Source organism: Chenopodium album, chromosome 6, assembly GCF_948465745.1.
Source record: "Chenopodium album chromosome 6, dcCheAlbu1.1, whole genome shotgun sequence".
NCBI lineage: Eukaryota > Viridiplantae > Streptophyta > Magnoliopsida > Caryophyllales > Amaranthaceae > Chenopodium > Chenopodium album.
Window position 1 is genome coordinate 57,098,448 of NC_137839.1, and position 8,136 is coordinate 57,106,583.

At 37.4% G+C, this 8,136-nt stretch overlaps 1 non-coding gene across 1 annotated transcript; it reads right to left on the reverse strand.

Moving 5' to 3' along the window:
- Nucleotides 1-447: 447 nt before the first annotated feature.
- Nucleotides 448-554, reverse strand: LOC145637552 (small nucleolar RNA R71). The gene has a single exon (XR_014114324.1). It is a non-coding gene; the product is annotated as a small nucleolar RNA R71 (small nucleolar RNA).
- Between the last annotated feature and the right edge of the window lie 7,582 nt (nucleotides 555-8,136).

Genomic DNA, 8,136 nt, shown 5'->3' on the forward strand with positions numbered 1-8,136 from the left:
ATCGTACTGTGCTCTCCAAAGAGCAACTCTTCTCAAAATCTCAAAAAAGGCTTTTCCATATAAAAAGGGAATCTTTTGTTACAATAGAAGCAGAAGTGATTTCTCTTATAAAAATAACCCTTAGCTATAAGGTTTCGAAAAAAAATTATAATTAAAATAAATTCCGAAATTCAAAAATTCCAACTCATCTGTATGATTCAAAGTGATCAATTTGGGGGTAGTCCTTATGAGTGTCCTTTTTCTCATTTAGACAACTTTCTTGAATTGTGCACAACTATCAAGCAAAATAACATTTCGGAAGAGTTTATTCGGATGCATATATTTCAATTCTCCCTCTGTGATAAAGCCAAGCTTTGGTCGAGGACGGTTGAAGAGGGATCGTTAACTACTTGGGATGAAGTTACTAGAGCTTTTCTTGGGAAGTATTGCCCTCCCGAGAAAACCGCCGAAATAAGACGGAAAATCACCAACTTCAACCAAGAGGTTAATGAAACTTTGTGTGAAGCATGGGAGCGGTTCAAAGATTACACTAGAGCATGCCTTCACCACGGTTTCACCTCATGGATCATAGTGCAAAGCTTCAATGATGGTCTTACTCCTACCTCAAGGGCCAACCTTGATTCCGGGGCCGGTGGTAGCCTTAAAAAGCTATCGGTTAACGAGGCCTACAAAATGATTGAAGAGGTTGCCAAGCATTATGCTTATGGGGGTGACAAAAGACAAAGTCATCCTAAGAAGGGTGGAAAGCATGATCTCGAGGCAATAGATCTTATTGCTTCAAAGGTTGATATGTTAGCTCGAAAGCTAGATCAAGTGAACAATGTGCCCGGTAGCTCCTCCTCACAAGTCATGTCTTGTGAGACTTGTGGAGGAAACGATCATATGGCATCCTATTGCAACTCTACAACAACGGAGCATGTGGCTTCTATTGGGAGAAATGATCCTTACTCTCAAACCTATAACCAAGGTTGGAAACAACATCCAAATTTTTGGTGGAAACAACCCAACCAAGCTCCCCCTCCTCAAAACAATTATAACCAAGCTCCTCCTCCTCAAAACTATATCAATCAACCTCATTCACAACAACAAGCTCCCTATCGCCACCCCAACCAAAGAGACAATGTCCAACAAAGAACCCAATACAATCAAGCCCCTCCTCCTCAAAAATCCAACATTGAATCTGTTTTGGAAACCTTCATGACCCAACAAATCAAGATCAATGGGGAAGTTAGCAGCTCAATTCAACAACTCCATGCACACAATAAGATGATTGAAAGTCAATTATCTCAAATTGCGCATCAAGTTGGATGCCCTTCTAGCCCCGGTGGTCAATTTCCAAGCACAACGGTAATGAATCCAAAAGAGCATGCGAAATCAATCACCTTAATTTTGGAAAGAGGGTATGAAGCTCCAATTATGATAGAAGAGGTCACCAAAAAGGGAGATGAGGGAGATTATTGGGCAGATGAAAGTGAGTTTTAAAATGAAGTGAGTGAGGAAGCAAGAGGAAGCTTAAAATTGAGTGATAAGGGTGCCTCAAAGAGGGACGAGCGAGAAGTGCAAAGCCAAGCTCCATTGAAAGCATATGAGCCTCGTATTCCATTCCCTCATTGAATGATAGAGAAGAAGCTAAATGAGAAACTTTCCAAGTTCCTTGATGAAATGAAAGGACTTCAATCAAACATTCCACTTCTTCATGCTTTATCACAAATGCCTACATATGCAAAGTTTTTGAAAGATTTTCTTTCTAAAAAGAGTAGGCTTGAGGAGAGTGATTCTATTTCCCTTCCAACGGAGATAAGTGATATTTCTAAAAATGAGCTTCCCAAGAAGTTTGGTGACCCCGGTAATTTTGCTATACCGGTGAAGGTTGGGGATCTTGAATCAACAAATGCGTTGTGTGACCTTGGGGCTAGTGTTAGCCTTATGCCTCTTTCTATGGCTACAAGGTTGAATCTTGGGGAGATAAGTCCCACCAAAATGTCAATCCAACTAGCCGACCACTCGGTTAGAATCCCATTGGGAGTCTTAAAGGACATCCCGATTCAAGTGGGGAAGGCTCTTGTGCAATGCGATTTTGTAATCATGGAGATGGATGAGGATTCCAAAGTACCTCTCATCTTGGGTAGGCCCTTTTTGAAGACCGCGGGTGTTAACATTGGCATGAAACAGGGACGACTTAGCTTGCATGTTGGGAATGAAAATATTTTCTTCTCATTTCCGGAAATTTCAAGTGAGCCCATAATGAAACAAGTTCATCGGATCGATGTTTTGTCTAGTACTTTGAAAGAAGACATGGAGGAGCCACAAGAATTGACTCATGCTTTGGAGGTGAAAAAGCAAAAGGGGGTGAAGAAGAAAAAAAGAAACAAGATAAAGTTGATGGAGAAATTATTTGGTTGCCTTTCTAGTGATGATAGCAATGTGAATATTTTTCCTAAGGAAAATGGCAAGTGTGTGGGAACAATGAGATGGGTCAAAAAGGTGTGCCTTGACCCTCCCTAATTATGGATAGCGCAATGTCGTTAAGCTAGTGACGTTAAAGAAGCGCTTCCGGGAGGCAACCCGAGTATTTTTTTTGTATGGATTAAGTTGTTAAAAAAAAAATAAAAAAACAACAACAACAACAACAACAAGAAGCGAAATTAAAGTCTTCCAATAAAAACCAACAAGAACAAAATTACCAAGGAGGTTCAAGCTTCAAAGAAGGCCCGATCCTTGAGTTAGTCTTCTTTCTCCCCCTTTTTATGTGCTTTTATTGGTTAACATTGAGGACAATGTTTATGATAGCTTGGGGGGGGGGGGGGGAGTCATTTTTATTCCTTCTTGGCATGTTGGTTTGTTTATGTTGTGTTTGTTTTGGTTGTTTCCTTTCCCTTTTTAATCCAAAGCCCTTAAAGCCAAACTTGCTTCCTTTAAATCCAAACTTTTGATCATGTGTGAATACTTCTCTTCTCTCCTTATATAGATATATATTTATGTTTTATTTTTATGCTTAGCTTAACTTAACATTGTAAATATTCTTGCTTTCTAGTAGTAAAAAAAATGAACAAAAAAAAAAAAAAAAAACGAAAAAATGCCAAAGGGTGAGACTCAAATGATGATGCTTATATGATTTGCTTTCTTGACTCTTGAGTGATGAGTAAAAGTTCTTTTAAAAGGGTGTATGCTAGAGTTGGGGTCATTTAGAGGCTTATTAATCTTGATTGCATTAGAGTATATGAAATGAAAACCGATGAACGCTCAATTTCACGTCTAGCATAGGATATTGTCAAATTTGCCCAAAGTAGGATATTTTTGAATCGAATTGTGGTCCCTTGTGCCCTTGATGTTCCTCCCCAAAATAATTAAACTCTATTAGGGAATTGTATCTATTTGTATCTTGTGTAATAAGTGGCATAATAAGCCACATGCCTCGAATAAAAGAAAGAGCCGCTCACAGTTAAAAGAGGCGAGGGCAATGAATGTAAAAAAAAAAAAAAGAAAAAAAATATAGAAAAAGAAAGGGAGATAAAAAAACTCCTCCAAAATTTTCAAAATTTTCACTTTTTCTTATTTAGAGGTCAACTTGTGGACGCCTCCCACACTTTGTCTATTTTGATGTTTCTTGTGTAAATTCCCGAGTTAGAGTGTAGTTAAAGGGGATTGGGAGTGCATTTTGGGAGGTGGACTTGTATTTTGAGATTTTATAAACGAAAAAGGGCTTGTTGCAACTTTTGAATATCTAGATGTGCTCTAATGAACTAGTAAAAGGTCTAAAGAAGTATCCTAGTGCAACCTTGCTTAGTTTTCCTCTTTACCCCCAACTCATGTGTACATTTGTATGATTGGTAATTCTTGAAAGTTGCTCACTTGTCTTGCTTGTGTCTCATATCCCGATGAGTTGACTTGGGCAGGAAAAAAAACATTGAAATTGTATGCATGATTTATTATGATGTGTTGTGGTTTGTGTGAGTTGTGGGTTAAGCTCAATGGAAACCCTAACTCGTCCACTTAGGAGACTTAGGGGTTTAAATTGCTTTTCACTTGTGCTAAAAGTGCTTATGGTTGTTACCATGCGGATTTGTGTCTTTGTGTTTCCTCTTTATTACCACTCCTTGTATTGATCATTAGCAAGTTATCTTCTTTCTTGATTTGACATGTTTGTTTTGCTCGAGGACTAGCAAAATCTTAGCTTGGGGGGATTTGATAACTTGTTATTTGGTATGATTTTAGGGTACTTTTGAACCTTGTTTTCGTGATTATTCGACATCAAAGTTCATTATTTATCCTATTTTTATACAAATTTTGCACCATCCATGCTTCACGGGTTGTTTGTGTTTTTGATGTAATGTAGCTATTTTTAGCACTATATATGGACGTGATCAAGCATGAGTGAACAAGGAGAAGGGAAATATTGGTTGATAGAGCAATGGAGGAAGAAGGATGAGTGCCTTAAAGAGAAATGAAAAGCTTTTGGAAAGTTTTAGAAGGATTTTTGCACTAAGGTCAACTTCACTGATCATAACTTTTGTTCCAATCAACATTTTGAAGTGATTCATATTGGAGATTAAATTTCATCTCAAGATCTTTCAGACGACTGGTCATATGCCTTATTCCGATGAGTAACAAAAAAGTTATGACCTTCCGAAAATAAGCTGTTTCGCCAGAAAAGGTCTGCACGTCCGTGCCAATAAGTGGCACGTCCGTGCAAGTCACTGCACATCCGTGCCAAATGAAGCACGTCCGTGTAAGGTTAGGCAGTAGCTACTTCTCGTATTTTAACAGGTCTGCACGTCCGTGCAACCTTTGGCACGTCCGTGCCGACCTGTAGACAAGCCCGACTCTTGTTTTCTCCGTCCTTTTTATTTGGGGGGTCATATAAATACTCTTCTTAGCTCATTTTGTACGGGGGATCCAAGTTTGGAGTGCCTTCTCTTAATTTGTAATTGTAGAACAAAAATATTCTCAAATAATTAGTTAGATTTTAATTAATAGCTTGAAATTTCAATCTCAATCATTGTAGAAGACAAGTTCCACCATTGTTATTCAAGTTGAAGCTTCTAGTAACATTTTCTCACTCTTCTCTTCCATTTTAATTGCTTTGATTGTTAATTATCTTGGTTAATTCTTGTATGTTTAGATTGTTATTTAGCTTAATCTTTAGTTAATTCTTATTCATGAGCTACTTGAAATCCTTAATTGCTTTAATCTCCATGAATTGTGAGTAGTCTAATTTTCTAGGGTTTGGGTAAAACCCTCAATGTAGTCACTAATTACTTGTTGCATGTGTTAATTTGGTAATTGTTGGGTGTTAATTAGTTGAGTTTAAGTGATTTAATTGCTTAGTTATTGTAAATGGCCATTGCTAGAACTATTATCTAAGCTTTCTCAACGAATGATCGAGAGATGAACTTGAGATAGCTCCCTTATGCTTAATTGACTTGAAATGCCATGAGAATAGGAATTTCCAGTCAAGGGAATATTTTTGTCATCGTGATTATACTTTAACACTTGTTTTATGCTTTGTAACCACGAGAGTAGGTTGTATTCATGATTCAAGTAATCCCTCTAGCTTGAGAGAGTAGTTGGGTGCTTTAGATGACTTCCCCTATATTATCCCCTTAATTTATCATTGTTTGCTACATGCCATTTGTGATTTGTGACGAAATTGAGTGGTATATCCCGAGTCCTAGAACTCTCTAATTATTGTTAATTATCCCTTAGTATTAGTTGATTTGAATTAGTACATGCTACATAAAACCCTTCGACTTCATTTAGCTTGTTTAAACGGTAGTATCTCGGTGGTTGATTCAACGCCTCTCTTGGGTTCGACTCTTTCTTACCCTTGCTATTAGCTAGTGAGACCAAGATAGGACTTTATCTTTGGTAGGCTCGACGACGGCCTATCAAACCATTAACAAGCATAGAGCAAGACACCGAACGCACACAATCCATAACTCTGTCTCGCCATTTATATTCGAAGCCAAATTTTTTCAGAACAACATCTAAACAAAACCCATTCAATTCTATCGTATGCCTTAGACATATCCAACTTCATTGCCATACTACCCTCAACATGTGTCGAATTTTTCATGTAATGAAACAATTCAAACACCACCAAAATACTGTCAGTAATTAATCTCCCTGGGGTAAAGGCACTCTGATTAACTGAAATAATCTTATCAAGAAATATTTTCAGTCTATTAGCCAACAATTTCGACACAAGCTTGTAAATCACATTACACAGAGCAGTCGACCTAAAATCAGGCATACAATTTGCGCCCGTCTTCTTCGAAATAAGAGCAATAAATGTTTTATTTAAATATGAAGGGATCGGCATACCACGCAGAATGGCTAGAACAGTGTGAATAACGGATGGACCAACAATATTCCAATAATATTGGAAAAAAGGGGGCACATTCCATCCGGACTCGGCGCTGTAATAGGATGCATTTGGCTTAAGGCGATCTTTACCTCCTCTTTACTATACTCGTCACACAATGTAGCATTCATATCACTAGTCACACGAGCTTGAAAATCATGCAAGGCCTGATCAATCAATTCCGATCGAGAAGTGGTGAACATATTACGGAAATAGTCCACTGCCATAGTGCCTTTTTTCGCTTTATCAGAATGCAAATCGTCCCTATCATCCATGAGGCACCTGATTGTATTTTTACTCTTTTGACTTGAAGCTCTTTGGTGGAAAAATTTTGTGTTTCTATCATCTGCTTCTGTAGACACCCATTTGTGTCTCCCCAAAACCAAACCCAGTGATCAATACCTTTCGCGTCGAACCATAATCGAATGAAGTGAAAGTGTGAAAGGTCAAGTGTTGCGGTTAGTTTTTATTAAAAATCTTTCTTTCTGCTTTCGAAAACCAACTCTATTTTATGAAAATAGCCAATCCAGTTTAGTTTGGTCCATGACAAGGGTCCAATAACAGCGTAGTTGGATGGGGCTTGCAAAGAGCTTTCTAACGATATATTATAAGCCCAATTCCGATGAATAATAAGGAAGTTATGGCCAAAATACTAAACTGGGCCCGATTTGATCCTTACATGCGGCCCAATGATCTAGAAGAGGGCCTAATGTCAATTATAATTCCTAAAGCTATTAGGACTGATTATGGTCTTCTAGAATTCTCTAGAAGGTTCTCTTAAATCCTAATGGAATTAGAATTGATAATTGTGGATTGATAAGTTTTACTTGGAATAAAATATTATTTTATGTAAAAATACGATTTTAGTTTTTGTACAGACTCTACGGATCAATTTTGATTGACAAGTGGACTTCGAGTTGAAAGCGTGTGAAAATCCAAGTTGTCGCCAAACGACAGGCTTGTCGCCACGCGACAATGCTTGTCGCTAGGCGACAAGGTTTATTTGCGGCGACAGCATGGAGTTTTATTCCTTATCAAATTCTACCTATTTCTGGACTATTTTTCTTATAAATAGGGTCCCTGGACCTCCGTTTTTATTCATCAACAATCATCAAATCTCTCTATTCTCCCTCTAAGCAATATAGCTTATTCTTTCTCTCTCTTTCTAAACTAGCTTTTTACAAACACAATTCCGCACTCACGAGATCTAGAAACACCTAGCCAAGTTCGAAGTTGCCTTCGACCTAGACGTGAAAGGTTTATACTTTTCTGAGGGTTTGGTCCCAAATCCAGTCTAAACTTTTTAACTCTTTCTTTCAATTTATTTAATTTAATTCTTTAATTTTATTATTTTCATTGAAGTTTACTTACAAGTGTATTTTGTTATTAGAAAGAGGTACGAGGCTTCAAAGTAAGTAATTAGCTTACTCCCTATTTTATTTCAATGTAGAAAACATGTTTAGATTTGTTTAGTTCCTAGTTCATGTTAGGGTGTTATTTATTGCTTTCTAGAATCATGTTTAGGGTGCCTTTTATTCTTTCTAATAGCATGTTAGTATCATGTTAGGTTTAAAGCTTTGATCTTTGATGCTTAGTGACATGCTAGGATTTGTTATTAATCGTGTTAGTATCATGTCTAGGATCTTGCTATTATTATTAAGCTTTATTATTAGGAAAATTTGGATTTTGGTACCTTGAATATGGGGGTAATTGAAGTTTCGTACCCGTTTAAAATATATTTTTAAATTGGTACCTCCAAAAACACAAAACTG